This window comes from Choloepus didactylus, chromosome 14 (genome assembly GCF_015220235.1).
Source record: "Choloepus didactylus isolate mChoDid1 chromosome 14, mChoDid1.pri, whole genome shotgun sequence".
Classification (NCBI taxonomy): Eukaryota; Metazoa; Chordata; class Mammalia; order Pilosa; family Megalonychidae; genus Choloepus; species Choloepus didactylus.
Window position 1 is genome coordinate 44,255,947 of NC_051320.1, and position 21,813 is coordinate 44,277,759.

The 21,813-nt window shown below is 36.8% G+C and overlaps 1 long non-coding RNA gene and 1 other non-coding gene across 2 annotated transcripts in view; one reads left to right on the forward strand and one right to left on the reverse strand.

Moving 5' to 3' along the window:
* The window catches only part of LOC119509248, a 283,695-nt gene that overhangs the window by 192,447 nt on the left and 69,435 nt on the right, over positions 1 to 21,813 (reverse strand). The window lies entirely within an intron of this gene.
* LOC119509692 lies at positions 16,059 to 16,162 on the forward strand. The gene has a single exon (XR_005211756.1). It is a non-coding gene; the product is annotated as a U6 spliceosomal RNA (small nuclear RNA).

Below are 21,813 nucleotides of genomic sequence, written 5' to 3' on the forward strand. Positions count from 1 at the left end.
TTCTACCAAGCATTCAAGAAAGAATTAGTACCAGTCCTGCTTAAACTCTTCCAAAAAATTGAAGAAGAGGGAAAGCTACCTAACTAACTCTATGAAGCCAACTTCACCCTAATACCAAAATCAGACAAAGATACTGAAAAAAAAAAAAACAAAGAAAATTATAGACCAATTTCTTTAATGAATATAGATGCAAAAATCCTCAACAAAATACTCGCAAATTGAATCCAGCAACACATTAAAAGAATCACACACCACGACCAGGTGGGATTTATTCCAGGTATGCAAGGCTGGTTCAACACAAGAAAATCAATTAATGTAATACACCACATCAATAAATCAAAGCAGAAGAACCACATGATCATCCTGATCGATGCAGAAAAGGCATTTGACAAAATTCAACATCCTTTCCTGATGAAAACACTTCAAAGGATAGGAATAGGGGGAACTTTTTCAGTATGATAAAGGCAATATATGAAGATCATACTCAATGGGGAGAGACTGAAAGCTTTTCCTCTAAGATCAGGAACAAGACAGGGATGCCCACTATCACCACTGTTATTCAACATTATACTGGAAGTTCTAGCTAGAGCAATTAGGCAAGAAAAAGTAATAAAAGGCATCCAATTGGAGAGGAAGAAATAAAACTTTCACTATTTGCAGATGACATGATTCTATATGAAGGAAATCCAGAAAAAATCTACAGCAAAGCTTCTAGAACTCATCAATGAATACAGCAAAGTGGCAGGCTACAAGATCAACATGCAAAAATCTGTAGTGTTTCTATACACAAGTAATGTGCAACAAGAGGAGGAAATCAAGAAAAAAATCCCATATACAATAGCAACCAAAAGAATCAAGTATTTAGGAATAAGCTTAACCAAGGACACATAAGATCTTTACACAGAAAACCATAAGCAACGGCTAAAAGAAATTGAACAAGACCTAAAAAAATGGAAGAACATACCATGTTCATGGATTGGAAGACTAAATATAGTTAAGATGGCAATTTTACCTAAACTGATTTACAGATTCAATGCAATACCAATTCAAATCCCAACAACTTACTTTACAGAAATAGAAAAACCAATAACCAAATTTATTTGGAAAGGCAAGGTGACCCAAATAGCCAAAAATATCTTGAGAAAGAGGAATGAAGTGGGAGCTCTCACACTACCCAACTTTGAAGCATACTACAAAGCTACAGAGCTCAAAACAGCATGGTACTGGCATAAGGACAGATATACTGACCAATGGAATTGAATTGAGTGTTCAGAAGTAGACCCTTGCATCTATGGACAACTGATCTTTGATAAGGCAGTGAAGCCAAAGCAACTGGGACAGAGCAGCCTCTTCAATAAATGGTGTTTGGAGAATTGGATATCCATTTCCAAAAGAATGAAAGATGATACCTATCTCACACCTTATACAAAAATTAACTCGAAATGGATCAAAGACCTAAACGTTAGCACCAAGACCATAAAACTCTTAGAAGAAAATGTAGGGAACTATCTTAAAGATCTTGTGATAGGAGGTGTTTTCTTAGACCTCACACCCAAGGCGCGAGCAACCAAAGAACAAATAGACAAATGGGAGCTCCTCAAAATTAAACACTTTTGTACATCAAAGGACTTTGTCAGAAAAGTAAAAAGGCAACCTACACAATGGGAGATGATATTTGGAAACCACATATCAGATAAGGGTTTAATATCCCGAATATATATAAAGGAATCCTACATCTCAATAACAGAAAGACAAATAATCCAATTAAGAAATGGGCAAAAGACATGGACAGACATTTTTCTGAAGAGGAAATACAAATGGCTCAAAAGCATATGAAAAAATGCTCAACCTCACTGGCTATTAAGGAAATGCAAATCAAAACCACAATGAGATATCATCTCACACCTACCAGAATGGCCATTATCCAAAAAACAGAAAATGACAAGTGTTGGAGAGGATGTAGAGAAAGAGGCACACTTATTCATTGTTGGTGAGAATGTAGAATGGTGCAATCACTCTGGAAGACAGTGTGACGTTTCCTCAGGAAGCTAAATATAGATTTGCCATATGACCCAGCTATTCCATTGCTAGGTATATACTCAGAGGAACTGAAAGTTAAAACACAAACAGACATTTGTAAACCGATGTTTATTGCAGCATTATTCACGATTGCCAAGAGATGGAAACAGCCGAAATGTCCATCAACGGACGAGTGGATAAACAAACTGTGGTATATACACATGATGGAATATTATGTAGCTGTAAGACAGAACAAAGACATGGAACATATAATAACACGGATGAACCTTGAGGACATTATGTTGAGTGAAGTTAGCCAGAAACAAAAGGACAGATTCTGTATGGTCTCACTAATATGAACAGACATTAATAAACAAACTTTGGGAGTTAAAAGCTGACAATACAGGCAACCAGGAAATAGAAAGAGGGCAGAGACCAGGCATTTGATGCTGAAGGACTACAGAATGTTTAGGATTGATTGTATAGATCCAAAAATAGATAGCATAATACCGTGTGATGGTAGCACAGTATTGTAAGTATACCAAACAAAGATGTCTGTGAGTAAAGCTGAAGAGGTGGGACAGGAGAATGTATGATACAAGAAGTAAAGATAGATGATAAAGACTGGGACCGTAAAACGTGGCAAAAACTGGAGTGGCCAATGACTGTTACTAAATATACAAATATAAAAATGTTTTTGCATGTGGGAGAGCAAATGAATGTCAACCATGTAGAGTGTTGAAAAGGGGATGGTATTCAGGAAAAAAACATAATCAAAGCAAACTGGAGTCTATGGTCAACAGTAACACTTTAATATATCTCCATTAAATGTAACAAAGGTAATATACCAATGCTAAGTGTATATGAGAGGGGGATATAGAGGAGGAATATGGGATTCTTGGTAGTGGTGTTATTTTCTGTCCTTACTATTATATTGTATTGTATGACATGTTATTTTTCTTTTTATCATCTTTTCTATTATTGCTAAAAAAAAAAAACAATTTTTCTTGTAGTAATCAGTATGTTCAAATGCTGATTGTGGTGATAAATGTACAACTTCATGATGATACCATGAACAACTGATTGTACACTGTGGATAAATGTATGGCATGTGAATATAACTATAAAATTGTAGGAAAAAATATATATAGGAGTAAAAGTGTTGGAGAAAACATGGTGAGAGGGATGTACCTATGTACTGTTGATGAACAGGCAGAATGGTATAGCCTTTCTGAAGGTCAGTGTGGTGGTTCCACAAAATTTAAGTATTTGGGGACCACAAGGGGTATGTCATTTGAAGATCTGAGAGCAGAGACATGAATGGACATTTGCAAACTCTTGTTAATGTAGGCAGTAATCATGATTTGCAATGGGTGGAGGTGACCTAAGGGTACATAGACTGAGGAACAGAATGGTGAACTATGGCGTATGCATACAATGGAATATTGAACAACTATGAGAAGGAGTGAAGCTGTGAGGCACACAAGGTGAATGGATCCTGTACACAGTATTTGAGTGAAGTACGCCAGAAATAAAGTCAAACACTATAACGCCTCACCAATATGGACTAACTACAATGTGTAAACTCAGAATTGAATCTTAGAACATAGCCTAATGTGGACATGATTATTTTAATAGTCCCTAGATTATAAGCTCTTGCAGCAGTCAACTCTATTCCTGAATTGTAATGTCTATCTCTAAACTTTGAGATGCTGATCCCTTAGTGTATAAACTGATTGGTCTCTGGAAAAATGCATATCTCTGAGACACCTGAAACTCAGAGCTAGAGCTCGGCAGATATGAATATCAGTATTAGTGCATATAGCAACTGTTAAAAAAAAGCTGAAAAAGAGCCCAGACTTCAATTAGTGATATGAATGAAGCAGATCTGGTTAAGACTAGGGTAAACCAGGCCAAAGGGTAAAGGTCGAAACTGACTGTGTTTTAAAACTTCAACTTCCATGTGAGACCAAGGCAAGAGATGTCTATTTGGTGCAGGATCTATATTTTCTAAACAGTATAACTCTACAGTCGGTTTGTTCAAACACCACAATTACATGGAACTTTGAATAGGAAGTGAGATAAAGTAGGTTAATATAGGTTAGAGTGAAATAGTGACACCCAAAGTAATTTGCGCAGAGAATAAAACATATATTTACAGCCTTCCCGCTACCCCCGCCCCACCCGCCCCGAGGAGCTGGGGGAAGGTCAGAAGTGTTGGACTTCCTCACCTGGACTGGTGTTGATTTTGTCACAAACATTGGGACTGGCGGTTTGATGTGCCGAGCCCTCGATCATGGGACTTGCCCTTATGAAGCTCGTTACTGCAAAGGAGAGGCTAAACTTGCATTGCATATAATTGTGCCTGAGGTTCTCCCCCCAAGTATCTCTTTGTTGCTCAGATGTGGCCCTCTCTCTCTCTAACTGAGCCACCTTGGCAGGTGAACTCACTGCCCTCCCCCCTATGTGGGACTCGACTCCCAGGGGTGTAAATCTCCCTGACAATGCAGGATATGACTCCCAGGGATGAATCTGGACCCGGCATCGTGGGATTGAGAATACCTTCTTGACCAAAAGGGGGATGCAAAATGAGATGAAATAGTTTCAGTGGCTGAGAGATTTCAAATGGAGTCGAGAGGTCACTCTGGTGGATGTTCTTATGCACTATATAGGTAACACCTCTTAGGTTTTAATGTATTGGAATAGCTATAAGTAAATACCTGAACCTACCAAACTCCAACCCAGGAGCCTTGACTCTTGAAGACGATTGTGTAACAATGTAGCTTGCAAGGGGTGACAGTGTGATTGTGAAAACCTTGTAGATCATACTCCCTTTATCTAGTGTATGGATGGATGAGTAGAAAAATGGGGATAAAAACTAAATGACAAATAGAGTGGGATGGGGGGATGGTTTGGGTGTTCTTTTTTTACTTTTATTTTTTTACTCTGATTCAGATTCTTTCTGATGTAAGGAAAATGTTCAGAAATAGATTGTGGTGATGAATGCATAACTATATGATCGTACTGTGAACAGCTGATTGTATACCATGGATGATTGTATGGTATGTGAATGTAATTCAATAAAACTGAATTTAAAAAAAAAGAAATAAAAAAAATTATTTCAAAGAAACTAAAAATAAAACTGATGTTTAAATTTTTAAAATCAATATTAACTTCTGGTTACTAGCCTAGGAAATACAGGGCTGGCAAGAGTTTCACTACTAGCCTTGCAACAATAATAGTTGCGCTAACTTCAAATTCATGAGTTTTTCTCAACCCAGTGTAGAACTGAGATTACAGAGCAACCAATTGACAGAAAATCCAAAGAGACAGGTCCCTTGTCGGGAGCAAGGAAACATGACTACTTGATTACATACTGTGGACTAAACAAGTCATTAGAAAGAAGAGTTCATCTAGAATAGATGAGAAATTAGTAAAGTCTGCATGCAAACTAGTAGACAGTGTGAAGCCTTGTGGCTGCAGAAATTGGGGGAATATGTAGGTTCTTTCTCCATAAACTCCCTGAAGAGCTCACAGAAAAGATTATAGAGAACACAGTAAATGTTCACTGTAGTGAAGACCTGGGGAGGCCAGAAAGCAGGAGTGCACCCGGGGCACAGTAGTCTACCCATATTCATTTTTCTTTTCTTTTTTATTGAGCATGAGTCTTAAAATGGACAGGGAAGGGAAAACAAAACAGAACACTTTCACTCTTAAGGCACTGGTAAAAACTCATACAAGATAGGGGAAGGTAACAGGGAAAAAAGAAACTAACCAGATACAGAGGCATGTATAAATGCTGGACACAAAACTACAGCTAGAAGTAGGCCAGAGAAACTGATAGGATAACGTCCCTGAGCTCCCAAGACATGATGCCTGTCTAAGACCCAGGTTTAATTAGAACACAGAGAACACCTCCTTCACCATCCCCTACACAAGGCTAACAAGGTTTGAGTAGGAAATAGCAGCAGAATATTTCTAGTAGAGGGACAAAGGTGGAATGAAAACGAGCAGAGACCTTTCCTAAGGCAAAATGCAAGCAGAGGACCTAAAGCTGAAAGTTTAGAAGACATTGCTTTGGCAAAGCAACTTCCATCCTAAACACAAGTTATCACTATAGGAATTTAAAGTTACTGTTGCACTTATGTTAAGCATTGTAACAACAAACTTCAAACCTAGACCACATCCTAACTATACAGACTCAGAAACCCACACTAGCAGGAAAAAAAGGCACTCCCATTTCTAGGCATAAAACAAACAAACAAATTTACCTCATTCATGACTGTCCTACAAAAGATGCCTGGATTTCAAAACACACACACACACACACACATACGACATACCAAAGGCTAAGTAAAAACAGTCTCAAGAAAAAAATCAAGCATAATAATCAGACTCAGATATGACATGGGTATAGGAAATATTTGGTGGAATTTAAATGAATTATGACAAATACATTAAAGGATCCAATGAAAAGGTTGGAAAATATATAAGATAACATGCATAATTTCAACAGAGAGAAGAAATGCTAGAAATGAAAAACATAGTAGTAGAGATGAAAATACCTTGATGGGCTCTCATGCAGAGTCAATACAATCAAGAACAGAATCAATGCCCTTGAAGATTGGTCAATTAAAATTAGTCAATTTAAACACAAAGAGAAAAAAGAGCAATAAGAACAGTACAGAGAATCCAGGAACTGTGGGACAATATGAAACTTTCTAACAAATACACAATTGGAAGGAAAAGAGATAAAGCGCAGAAGGAATATTTGAAGAGATAATAGCCAAAAATTTTCTAAGACTAATATCTGACTCCAAATCACATTTTCAATAAGCTCCATAAACACCAGACATGAATAAACACACACACACACTCACACACACAGATCCACACATTCTGTGAAATATCTTATTAACATATTGAAAGACTAAGAAAAAAAAAATTTTAAGGAATCCAGAAATAAAATGACACACTGCATATAGAAAAGGAATTCATGGGTTTCAGCAAAGAATTCTGAAGACATGTACTGACTGACATCTTTAAAGTGCTGAAAGAAAAAAAATGAAAACAGAATTTGATATATGTGAAAAATACATTTCAATAATGGAGAAATATTTTTCATAAAAACAAAAACAGAGAGAAGTTCCAGCAAAACAATGTACAGTGACTGTTAAAAGAATTTCCTCAGGCAGAAGGAATATGGTATCAGACAGAAACTTCTATCAAAAAAAAAAAAAAAAAAATGAAGAGCACTGGAAATTAAATAAATGAAGGTAAAATGAACATAAAATTCATTTTTCATATTTGCAGTGCTCTAAAAGAATAGTGCCTGACCGAATAAAGCAAACTAGCAACAATATGTTTATAGAATATGTAAATTTAAGATGTATGACAAAAACGGCACAAGAGATGAGAGGGAAGAATTGAAAACATGTTGTTGTAAGATCTTTTTGCTACTGGTGGTGATACAGTATAATATTATTTTAATTCCACAAGTAAGACAGAAAAGAAAAAAAAAGTTAAAAGAAAACAGTAAGGGAAAATCATGAGGGAAAAGGTATGAGCCTTGGAGATACATCTTGAAGAAATCTGTAAATACTAGAAATGTCAGACCAAATCAAAGAGAAGAGAAGGAGGAGAGGCAATAAACCTTCCAACACACATTTCCAGTCTTCTCTGTGGTAACTTCCTATTCAGGTTTTCTTCTTCTTGAAAAGTCCAGTAATATAGTAAATTTCCCTAAATACATAGATCTGTTTTGGATTTGACTGCTCCATTTGTTTATCTAAGTTACTACCATATGGTTTTGATAATAGTGGTTTTAGAATATCACTTAGTTTTTTTATGCTGAGAGGAGTAGAACTAATCTTCATTTTCATAATTTACTATCTATTTTTTTGAAATCTATCTTCACAATAAAGTCCCCAGAGTTGGGATTTTGTAAAAAAAAAATTGAAAATTGAGAGAAAATACAAAGAAACACATGGATTTTAAACACAATGATAGTTTTGACACAGTTGCATTCCATACAGTTGTATTCCAAGAATACTGACTTCACATTTGCTAAGGTTTTGTTTAATAATTATCAGTAAAAAGAATAATTGTCATTTTCTGAATCCTATTACTTTCTTATTGAATTTCTTTCTTTTTTTTTTTTTTTCATTTTAATGCTATTATAAATGGGATTGTCTTACCTTTCAATATCTTGCTAATATTTGGTATGATCTGTTTGTATTAACCTCCTCAATGTCTGTTTTCCCAGTAAAATAAAAAGCTCAGAATGGCCAGGTGTCAGGCTCAGTTTCCAACAAAATAAACAAATATTTTAAAATTCCCTAGTGAAAGCACTTCCTCTTATGGTTTTAAAACATTGAAACCAGTTGAACTGGGAAGCAAAATTTTTGTCATTAGGTCACTATGAGTAACAATGAGAAGTGATATTCCCACGTCTTCCCATTGGTTCTCAAAACAATATTCTCTTGAATACTCTGGCTGTGGGAGAAAATGCTTCACACACACACCCCCATACATGTGTGTATATGTATATATATATTCATATATGTAGATATATATGTATACATGTTTGTATATTTACTGGATATTATATAGCATCATATAAGGTAATGTTACAACCACACAAGACATTCTCACCCAGATAGCATTATTATAATTGAATCATTAATAAGCTATATTAGCATTATTTAAGTCCGGCTACTTCTGGATAACATGGCCTATGCCACAGCCAGTGAATTCCTTGGGCATTGTTCTCTGCATTGTTTTGTTTTGTTAGCTATAAAATGAGATATTTTTCAGAAGCAATATGTGAGATAACATGACAGTGTTTGAGGCATTTGATTATTCCCAAATGATGGAACCTACATAATGTACAAGGAGAGGAATTCAAATTCAGAAAAGTGACTATTTCATTGTGGGTGAATCACTGTATTTTTCTTGATGAAAGGGGAGCATGAGAATCAAACTTTTGTGTTTTTTAATAGCTTATATATTTTTCTAATCAACCTTTCCTTTAAGAGAGTGGAAAACAAGATACGGCATTTGAAGTTTTGTCAACACACAGGAGGATTTTTCTTCCCTACACTCTTTTGGAACTTCTGAATGGGAAAGCAACACTGCAGCAATCTTATTCTTTTTAGTGTCATCATTTCATGAAGATTCATCCAAAGTCAGGCCTGTTTTTTGTTTTTTTTTTAATCTCAGTTACCTAATCATAGAGGAGCTCCATGAGGCTACAAGTATGCTGTGAAAGATAAGAGGCTGTGTTGCATCAGTGGTCCCACAAGGAGAGAGAGCAGTCTCTTCATGAAACATGTATGACAGACCTTGCTCAAGCACAGTTCCATGTATCTCACCTTCATTTGATGGTAAATTGCTATTGGGTATACCCAGATTGATGACGAATGGAATAGATAATACCTAGTTCATGATGTACTGTTTGGGCTGCTTGATAATTTAGTATCCCATTGTCAAATGTTCACTAACCACCAGGACAGTAGCAGAAAGCCAAGATAGGTTTCTCATAAAGCAGAGGCATCATTTGCCAAAACAGGACATAATTTTGTACTCCTACTGTGGTTATTCTATTAGGGCTTGCCTTAGACTCAAAATAGTCCTTGATTTCGACAAGTATATTTTTAGCAGACTGGGCCCCTTGGATCATGAATGCAGAGAATTATAATACATTGAAATGTGGAACATTATAGAATTTCCTCTTATTCTGGGTCCTTATCTAAGCTGACAGCCTTTTTAATCACCTGCTAAATCAGTCATAGATATTTTTGTTAAATATTGACTCCAAAAACTGAAAAGATCCAAAGAGAATTATGCTTCTTTTTTCAGTTTAGGGGCCCAATGCAGGGCACCTTACCCTTCACATTATAGAAGATGGCCAAACATGTCCAGATAATTTAAGCCTAAGAAACCATGCTGAGGTAGCAGCCTTTATTGTCAATAACTTTTTAATCTATACTTTGGCACATTTGTTGTATTTTCTCAAGGCACTATGGAATCTCCTATGTCATTGCCTCTAAGTTCTACCAGCATGATCTTATCAGTGTACTGGACCAAATAAAGTCATATGAGATGGTGGTATTTCAAGGATCCTGGGGATTAATTAGTGTTTCAGGGCTTGCAAGTTGGCATTGCCTATAGGCAAGACAATAAAGACCTAATACAGCCCCTGACATGTAAAAGTAAATGAAATCCAGACAATGAAAAATATCAAGTCTTCCATGGTGTGTAACAATGTATTTTAAAATTTTAAATGCAAAAGAAACAAAGTGACTACAAATGAGGTAGTTTAAACATTTTCCCTTTTTTTTTTTTGTTTTGTTACATAGGCAAGATGAGATTTTTCAGTCAGAAAATCCTTAGAAATAACAAGGTACTGGTAGCTGAAATTTTATAAGAATTCAAAGTATCTTTTAAAGATATTTAAAAGATGACGGGGACTAAGAGACTTAAATCACTCACAAATATACTTAACCCATATTACCTAACCTATTGCAGTGGCAAAATAACCAAAATGTGTATAATTCTTTCTAACCTATTTGAATGAAATAAATGAAAATTGCACTCACACACACACACACACACACATTGTAAGAAAGCCCTCACATTACACCCATTGGTGGGAATTCTTTCAATAAGAACCCTTCAATTAAATCTTCTTTTCTGCCTCCATGAAGTATAAATGAGACGTCTAATAGTATCCACAACTGAATGGATGTATCAGGGTTTGAAGAGATAGGGACATAAAAGCCCTTCAAAATATAATAATAATAAATGAAATTTATTTTATGATGATATGATGGACTTTATACCCACTGCAAAACAACATAGATTATGTTGGATTTTTTTCCCTTAATGTATCACTTAGTTTTATATGTTTATCCTCTTTGTTTCATAATCAGCTTGTAGATGAAATTACATAAATATTCATTCTTACATATTTCTGTATATTCTATTTTAAATTATACCTGTGCCATATTTTGTGAGGATTGCCACTTTGTGCCAGCAATTTTGTTTCAACAAGTAAAATATTTACTCCACCTAGCCATTCGCATGTTGTATTCGATATTATACAAATACAAAATTCTGTGTTACAATCTTTTGAGAAGTTATCTCCACATACTAATGCATTGTAAATGATCCCTATTAAACTGGAGATACCATATCATGGTTCAATTGCTTTGCACATTCTAAACTTATTTATTTTTCTTTATGATATAAGACTCTGGGCATGGCTTTGAATATTGTGCACAGTTTCAGACCAAAGCAGCTTCATATGAAAGATGAATTCACATGAGGTAGCCTTATAATGAATGCTTTAAATTACTGTGAGTCCTATAAATGAGAAGCCCTACTTTCTTTGCTGTCTCTTGAGAACTGATTAAGACAGCAAACATGTTTTTGAGAACAGCCCAAATCATATGCAGAACACACTGGCCCCTGTATCAAGAAGATCTACTGCAGAGGGAAATACTATTACTTTTCAGCTAGGAAGTGGCTTTAGAGATGCATTTCATAACAGTGATTCTTACTACTAGAACTGCCAATTCCTGGTGCTGGATTTGGGTCTAAGTTAATTGATCCCCTATGTTGGTCTTTAGTGATGTGTGCCTCATTATAACCCAGAGCACACAATACTGGGCTATGAGAAGATTTATTGATGCCTTTTGTAGCAAAAAGACAATAGAATTGAATTCTTTTCTGAATCCAAATGTTGAGAATAGGGCAAAGCAAATATTGTCCAGGAACTGATTGAAATTTATTTTCCTGAAACTTGAAAAAGAATATATCATCATCCTAAGTATTTCAGACACATTTAAGCTTTACATACATTATCAAATCTCAAAGTGGTTTAGATAGAATTATCTAATGATTTCCATATTCAAATAGGTGTTGACATTTTCATTAATCAAAAATTTATCAAGCAAACAATAAACAAGTTAATTTAGATTAGTGGAAATTGTATTCAGAAGCTGGAATTTAGGCACAGATTGGTAAGTTAAAAACATCAAGCTTTCTCTAGAGCAGTTAATAATAATGGCCTTGCACTGTTATTACACGGGCTACATGAGATAATGCCTTTGACAGCACTGTCTACACTGAAAATCACAGGAAATCTTAGTTGCTCTTGCTCTTGCTCCTAATATCACACAAATTAGGATGAACAAGGAAGATAATGCATGTCAAAGTGCTCAATAAATTATACATGCATTACTAAATATATTTATACATACATTCATTCATTTAATAATGCATTTAATAATTCACATATGTATTCAGCAATTTCATATGTAATAGTGGAAAGCTCAGTTAGTGAGGCAGTTCTGGCCCTGAAACATTGCTCTTTTGTACATCATGGTGGATGAAAGGAAAGAATTCTTATATAGGTTTAGAATTGGAAACAGATGCTCCATTACTCTTGACTAAATATTAATTCCTCTTGATTTAGGAAGGTAATTTATTTTTTTTTATGTGTATCCATTTTAAGAAGGGATTCACATGGAGAAGTTTAGTAAAAAGGTGAAGTCTACCCACCTACCACAACCAGCTGATAGGTTGATAAATAGAAAAGAGAAATCAGAGATAAACTACTATCATATCTGGGCAGTTGATATTTGAATGTAGCTAGAATAGGTGAATTTATTTCATCATCACTAGAAAATGGGACTGTGAGAGGACATCAGCAGAAAAGAAAGAGTAAGGACTTCCAAAATTGGCTGTCAATAAAATCAGTGAGAACACTTTAAATTTATTAACAACAACTCTTTCAGAACTCTGGTAAATAGTCAAAGGCTTGAGATAATCTGAGGAAAATTTATTAAAGAAAAATGGCTAAATCTTAATAAAAGTGAGTAGTTTTATATTATATAAAACAATATATCCTATTGTTTTATCATGCCCTATGGCCACTTCTCTCTGCCCAGCTCTGCAGTAGCCTGACACCATTAACCCTACAATCACAGTAAAAGCAGTAGCTTAGAAGACACTGAAGGGGGGCACAAAAAGTTAGGAGCTCCCCAAAAGTAACATTCCTAGAGAATTATCATTATTTGACAGGTCTGGCAGTTACCTGGAGTGCCTCATTTCCAGGGATTGCAATATTCCTAAATTAATCTACAAATTCAACACAATCCTCAACTGCCTTTTTTTTTAATAAGCGTATTCTAAAAATGGAAATACAAGGGATCCAGATTAGCTAAATTAATCTTGAGAACAGAGGAACAAAGGTGAAGGGCTCATACTTCCTGATTTCAAAATTTACTACAAAGCTAGAGTAATCTAGACAATGGGGTAAGGAAATAAAGATATCTAGACATAAATATTAATGAAATAGAATTGAGACTCCAGAAGTAAACCTGTACATTTACGATCAAAGATGCCAACACAATTCAATGAGGAAAAAATAGTTTTTGCAACAAATGGAGTTGGTACAACTGGATAGCCAAATGCAAAAGAATGAAGTAGGACTCCACCTCACACCATATACAAAAATTGACTGAAAATAGATTGAAAACATAAATGTAAGAGCTAAAAGTATAAAATTGTGTGAAAAAATATAGAAGTAAATCTTTGACACTTAGGCAAATTTCTTAAATATGACAACTAAAGCACAAGCAACCAAAGAAAACAATTTAAATTGGACTTCATCAAAATTAAAAACTTTTTTTTTGGCATCAAAAGACACTATCAAGAAAGTGAAAAAACAATGCACAGAACAGGAGAAAACATTTGCAAACTACTTATTTGATAAGGGTCTAGAATCCAGAATATATAAAGAACCCTTACATCCTAACAATAAAAAGACAAATAACCCAATTAAAAACTGAGCAAAGGACTTGAATATATTTTTCTCCAAAGAAAACATACAGATGACTAATAAGAGCATGGGAAAATACTCAAAATCATTAGCATCTGGGAAATGCAAATCAAAACCACAATGACTTACTACTTCACACCCCCTAGGATGGCTATAATGAAAAAAAGATGGATGCTAACGAGATTTGGCAAGGATGTAGGGAAATAAGATTCCTCTTAGATTACTGATGGGGATATAAATGGTGCAAACACTTTGGAAAACAGTTTGGTAGTTCCTCAAAAAGTTCAATAGTATGTTATCATATAGCCCAGCTTTTCCATGCCTAGGTATATACCCAAGAAATTTGAAACCATATATCCAAGCAAAAACACATACACAAATGTTCATAACTGCGGTATTTATAATCGCTAAAAAAGCGGCAGTAAAATCTGAATTTAAAAATTATGGAACTATCATTACAGGCTTTAGAAACAATGGGCAATCAATCAAAAATCCATTCAACCAAATCAACAGATACTTTTGGGTTCTTCTCATTTGCAAGTTGAGTTAGTTGCTGAGCACCCACAATGGTAGGCAAAACCAACTCAAGTTTGTTCTCTAAAGGGGCTTATTGTCTGATAGGGGAGACAAATACTAATTAAAGAATCATACTAATGAAAGTGATGTTGCAAATTGAAATGCATATTCTGAAAGAAGAACACATGGTTCTATAAAAGTATGTAGGAACCTGATATAGTCAGACCCTATCAGCAGATGCTCTCTAGGAACCCTTAAGCAAGCAGAAATCAGAAGGATAATTAGGAGACCTAAGTTATATGTGTTTGTGTGTATATATGTGTTTTGGGGAGAAGGAACAGTTGAAATGGAGAATAAACTGGAGGCAGGACAGAGTAGATGCAGGAGAACTTAAGAGAGACAGTGATAGTAGATAAGATAAGGGTGGTGGCAGTACTGGGACCATCAGGCCTTCTATTACTGTCTTTTCATGTCCAACATCCAAAAGGCAAAACCTTCACTCCCACATTCCTTTGTACCTTCTTCCCCATCTTGTCTCCCACTCTTGACTTACTTCATAACACTTTGTGTTGCACTCACATTCCAGTCCATTTAAAACACATTTTCCTACAACTTTTACTACTATTTATTTGAAATTTTGGCTTTGTCAACTTTTCTCCAGAAATCCTAATTTTTCCCTCATAGTCTTCTTAAGAAGGGATGGCACTTCTCTCATATTCAAAGAACACAGAAGTGCCACTGAGCCAAGTGTAGAATGCTTAATATTTTGAAAATAATATAGATGAATTTTCTTATTTACTCCCATATATTACTAAATTTATATTTCTCTGAAACCTTTCTACAATTATGGCCTCAAGGGATAATTAAGCCAAAATCAATTTAGGAAAGAAGGAGCGTGTAAACAAAAGGAATCTGTGCTAGAGAGGAAAGAGAAGTCTTTCCACTCCCATGAGGAAGACAGAAAGAAAGACGAAGGATGGGAAAGAAGAAGGGAACAGGAACAAGAGAGAACAAGAGCAGAGAAAATATGAATAGAAGGAAAAGAGGCATTAGTTCAAATATTACTGTGCTTACTTAGGCCTGCCTCTCTTTCTCAGGGTTGCAGCTTTTTTTGGAATCCTGGAAGGACTGCCTAGTAATAGCAGTCAAAGTGTTGCATGGCTTCAAACTGAGGGCCAGGAATAGCATTCTCAGGTCTTCCTTTTTTCCCAAGTGTCATGGAAAGGATTTAGATATTTCTTTGAACCTCCAGACAAAGAAATGTATAATAAGTGAGGGATAGAGTAACAAGGCCTGACATGAAGTTGCTTTGCTGAGAAGGTGAGGTGGTTATGGCTATCTACATTGGATCCTCTGCTATAAGATGATCCTGCCAAGTGAAGTTTGTGGCTGATAATCAGAATTGTAGAACCAGAAGAAACTGAAAGAGACTTGAGTCATCAGGAGTATGGAGGAAGAGCTATAGACTTCAGCAGCTACATAATTCCACTCCACTTCAGATGCAAAGTAGCTGCCAGATGACCTGCCTAGGCAAGGAACATAACCACTGAGGCCAGCAAGGACCTAGGGGCAGCACAAGGACTTACATGTGAGAGTGCTCTCTGCTTCCATCTGTCAGGTGGACACAGAAAGGTCTTCCTTGAACTAGGGGCCATCTTTAAAAGTAAGATAGGGAGTGCTCACTTCAGCAGCACATATACTAAAATTGGAATGATACAGAGATTAGTATGGCCCCTGAGCAAGGATGATATGCAAATTTGTGAAGTGACCCATATTTTTAAAAAAAAGTAGATTAGGGAGAGGAATTTTGATAGTGATGAGGCTTGAAGTGCTTGACCACATATGCAGAAGTCTGCTTCAAACCAGAGGAGACTGAAATATTTTTAAGTGTGTTTTTTCCTCACATGAATAATAGTCTAGATGCCAAAGTATTTGCTTAGTGTTTGGAGTAATCAGGATGCTTGTAGATGGCAACAGTATGGGAAATTGTTGGCGAAAGTGGGTGAATTGAGTGGACGGTGTTAACCTTAAGTGAGGAGGTGATTTTATATAAGGATATGGCATTTATCAGAATACAGGTATTAGAATCTAGATAACAAATGCTATCGCAGTTAGTGTCTAGTCAGAAAAACAGGAACCATAGGAGTAAATTTAACAGAGAACATTTAAAGTAGAGAATTGATTAAAATGGCACTGGTGGAGTATAAAAAGGGAAATTGTAAGATAAGAAGAGATGGTTTACAGGTAACAGCCATCAACCCTATTGCTGGAGAAACAAAGGGAGTGCATGGGTCATCAAAACCTAAAAGTATGGAGGAGGAACTACGTAAAGCTGGGACCCAGAACACTGCAGTTTACTCTCTAGCTACAAATATTAATACTAATATTTCTCCTACATGCAAATTCGCTCACCCCCACCTCAGGATCCCCAAAGATTCATCCAGAAACAATATTAAGCTTGACATCCAGGAATTTATGATCTATGGTGGCTCCAGATGCAATTACTCTTCATCTGGGGAACCATAAAATAACAATACAATTAGTCTTTACCTCACATATACAATGTACAGTGATAAATAGAGAATACTCTCCCATTAGGGAATAGGGTGAATGGGAGGCATACGGTAGTCCTTGGTGCAAAGAAATTATGAAATACAGATGGGAACAAGGTACTTTGGTCATCCTACAGCAGGAGGAAGAAACTTCCTTAATTAGGTCAGGTTATACTCTTTAGGTTTGGCTCTTCATTTCATTATTCTCCATGACCCTTGGCTTCATATTCTGAGATGTCCTTCATTCTTCTTTGCCATTCATGGAAAGTGTATAGGTGTTTTGAGCAACTTTCTCAACTTGCTTCCTGTTTATATGAAGCTGAGGATCCAGAGGTCTTTTACATTTTGAATGTTCCCTCTTTTATTCCTAGCTGGCAACATGTTTGCCAAGACAGCCACTCAAAAAATATTGTGGATTTTCTATTAATATAATTCCATTCCATGCCTTGTTCAAGAAGCCATATGAAAAATGTTTTTTAGACATGCCTCTCTCTCTTCAGGCTTATGTACTGGTACTTTGGAATCAGGGTTCTTGAGATTGATCTACCTTCAAGCATCCTGTATGCTATGAAAATCCTGTAGGCAGGACTTCAGTTATTTCAGAGATCACTACAAAAATGAATGCAGTTACATTTTTAATTTGAATTTTACACTTGGACTGCATTTTATTTTGAGGATCTTTTTGCCACATGGGGAGAGTAGATATGAAAAAAGTTTTATTTTCCAATGTAAAGCAAATTCTGAGCCCTCTGTTTCCTTTAAATTCTTTCTAACTGACTAGTTCTTTATTTAGCATATCTTTTTCTTGTAGTACGTTGTCACACACAGCTTATAAATCAGCAGCACTTTGAACATTATGCCTGGAAAACTTGTTGCTCAAATCCAATCATTTGGTACATTTTCTTTCTTCAAAATTATGACAACATTTTTTCCCAATTGTTTCACAAATAAATACATGAGACTCCATTTTCTGAGAATCCTTTAACAGTTGTCTTGCCATTTTTCCAGTCTTCTCTAAAAGTTCTCCACAACTTTTCCAGCATCAATCCACTGTCTGATTCCAAGGATGATGCCACATATTTAGGGCTTTTGTTAAAGCAGCACAGTACTTGGTAACAACTTTTGTATTAATTATCTGTTGCCAAAACAATGCTGGATAAAAGTGATTAGTTATTTCCTACCAGTCAATAGATTGCCAGGGCAGTTCTGCTTATCTGTGCCGCACTTTGCTGATCTCAGCTGGATTAACTCAGATATATGCACTCAGAACATTTGGTAGGGGCCTGGGAACTGTATAAGACTGCCTTGACTGGCAAAACTCAGTCTTTCTCCAGTTTTTCACATGCCCTTCACTAGGCTAGCTCATGTATGTTCTTGCAATTATGGTGTGAGTAAAAAAGGAAAAGCAGAAACGTATTTATTTTTTTTTTTTTTCAAAACTATGGCTTCATCAAGCTTCCCTATATCTTTATAGCCAAAGTAAGTCACTTATTGGGCTGGCTTGCAACTGTTACGTACCCCAGGAAAGGCCACGTTCTTTTAATCCAGTCTTGTAGATGTGGATTTACTGTGGGTGAGGCCTTTTGATTATGTTGTTTCCATGGAAATGTGACCCACCTAACTGTGGGTGAGACCTTTTGATCAGATTATTTCCGTGGAGGTGTGACCCTGCCCATTCAGGGCAGGTCGTAAGTGTATCACTGGAGTCCCTAAGAGAGCTGACACAGACCCAGACACTTGGAGATGCAGACAGAAAGATGTCTGGAGATGCTAAGCTAAGAGATGAAGCCCAGAGTTTGTCCTGGAGAAGCTAAGAGAGGACCCCCAGACACCTAGAAAGAAACACCCTGGGAGAAGAAGAATAGATGCACAGAGGCTGAGAAAGAGAAGCTAAGAAAGACAGAAGCAGCCCATTGACATTTTGGAGAAAGCCATTTTGAGACGCAACCCAGGAACAAAGGACTAGCAGACACCAGTCACGTGCCTTCCCAGATGAAAGGAGTTCTGGACACCATCAGCCTTTCTTCAGTGAAAGAAATTGTTGATGACTTGGTTGGACACTTTTATAGTCTTAGAACTGTAAATCTGTAACCCAATAAACCCACTTTATAAAAGTCCATCCATTTCTGGTATTTTGCATAAGGGAAGCTTTAGCAAAGCGGAACCCCTATCCAAGCCCAGCATCAATGTAGGAGGAGGACACTACCAAAAGACCCTGAAATAAGGAGGAAAAATCAAGTCCATGCATACAATCAATCTATTATAACCCCACCTAGGAATTTTCACATGATCTTTGTTCCTCACTATCCATCACTCTTTTCTAGTAATGTGTTCTTAAAAACAAATAACAACAGTATTGTCCTTTCAAATTCTGAAATAACTCGACTCCCCCTTCTCCCCTTCTCTTCTTCACTTCTCGTTACTATCATTTCCTTCATAATAGGTGTGAAATACTACAACAGTCTTTTTTTTTTTTTTTTTTTTTTTTACCAAGCACCCCGATTGTGATAGCCAGTTTTTAAAATGGATCCCAATGATCTTTGCCTCCTGGTATACAGACCTTTGTGTAGCTGCCTCTCACATTTACCAAGGTTGGACTGTGCAAACAACAGCATTCAAAGAAAGTGAGAGGATACCACTTCCAAGGTTAGGTTATAAAAGAATGCAGCCTCTGTCCTTGGTGCTCTCTGGCCCATACTCTCTCAGGTTACTCATGAGGGAACACAGCTACCCTAAGGGGAGGTCCATGTTATGTTGAACAGAGGCATCTACTAAGATCCATGTGATTGAGTTTGGAAGTAGATTTTCCTGTCCCTTCAGATGACAGCAAACCTGACCAACAACCTAACTAAAAGCTCATGAGCCAGAGTCACCCACCCAAATCACTCCCAGATTCCTGACCCTCAAATATTCTATGGGATAATAAATGTTTTTTGCTTGTTTGTTTTAAACTGTGACATATTGAGGTAATTTATTACAAAGTAATAGAATATATGTATATCCATATTTTGATACCTGAAGGTGAGGTGCTGTCATAATAAATATGTAAAATGTGGGAACAGCTTTTGAACCAGGCAGTACTGGGAGAGTGCTTGCAAAACCCTAATATTCCTGAGAGAAACCTCAGGGACTTTTACAAGGCTGCGAGTGTGGGCTTGCAGAAAAGTGAGACTAAAGGTATTGAAAACTGAAAGAAGGGGGCTCCTTGTTAGGTAGTGACAGAAATTTTGGCAACCCTCTTACTCGCAGTTCTATGGGAATTATACATAATTAACTGGGTGATATAGATAAGGGGATTTTCAACCAGAGTTTTAAAAGTGCTATTTAGTTTCTTCTTGGCAGTAATAATGAAATGCTGGAGGAAAGGGATAACAAAAGGAAGAACTGTGAAGCAAAAGTGAGCCAAGACTTGATGGTTTTGAAAATGCTCAGCCAATACATGCAAAATTAAGTGCAAAAATTAAGAAATGGCTTCTGAGCAAATATCAAAGGTAGAGTGAATTTCTATATGCTATGTAATGAGAATACAAACTCATGCACAACAGAAATTTTCAGCAAATGACCATTTTATTACTTACAGAGCACAAAGGGTCCAAAAGAGCAGAAGAAGAGATCCCACCATGGCCAGTCTCCCAGGGAGACCAATTGCTTGGGTCAGAGTTGGTGGATGGCAGTTACTCCCTGTTCTAGTTTGCTAATGCTGCCAGAATGCAAAACACCAGAGATGGATTGGCTTTTATAAAAGGGGGTTTATTTGGTTATTCAGTTACAGCCTTAAGGCCATAAAGTGTCCAAGGTAAGGTATCAACAATCAGGTACCTTCACTGGAGGATGGCCTATGGCATCCGGAAAACCTCTGTTGGCTGGGAAGGCACGTGGCCAGTGTCTGCTCCAAAATTTTGGTTTCAAAATGGCTTTCTCCCAGGATGTTCCTCTCTAGGCCTCAGCTCCTCAAAAATGTCACTCTTAGTTGCTCTTGGAGCATCTGTCCTCTCTTAGCTTCTCTGGAGCAAAAGTCTGCTTTCAAAGGCAATCTCCAAAATGTCTCTGTAAGCTGAAGCTCCTCTCTCAGCTCCAATGCATGCTTCAAAGTGTCCCTCTTGGCTGTAGCAAGCTCGCTCCTTCTGTCTGATCTTATATAGTGCGCCAGTAACTTAATTCAGACCCACCCAATGGGCGAGACAACACCTCCATGGAAATTATCCAATCAGAGTCATCACCCACAGTTGGGTGGGGCGCATCTCCATGGAAACACTTAAAGAATTTCAATCTAATTAACACTGATAGGTCTGCCCACATAAGATTACCTCAAAGATAATGGCATTTGGGGGACATGATACATACAAACTGACACACTCCTGGTTCAAGAGGAGAGACATACCTGTGCTGCCTGAGGACAGGGGTATTTATACCACCTAGGGGGAGAGGACCCTGCCACTGAGAGTTCCCACCATGATAAGCAAGTGGGGCTGCTTGTTGTGGGTTCAAGGCCTTTTCATTAGACCTAACATCTCCCCTGGGCTGCGGAATGGTGACATATTGAAATATCTGTACATAACAGAATAGGAGACAGGGTATATGAGGGGGTAGGTAGATGTGTCCCTGACTTTCCTAGCACCATATCCATTACATTGCCAGGAAAGTATGGTCCAAAGATGAAGTAAAGGTTGTGACCGTAAATTCTTTTGTTAAGACCTCAGAAAGATGACATTCATTCAGAGTAGTATTCAGTCAGATGAGACTATGCCTCAGAGGCCCTCTAGAACAAATAACAGGACTTCTAGGAAGGTTAAGAGCATTTCCCCTTAGTCATCTTAACAGGACCCCAAGGAAGAGACTGGCTTATCTTGAAGACTTCTGTGGCTGACGTTTAATGGA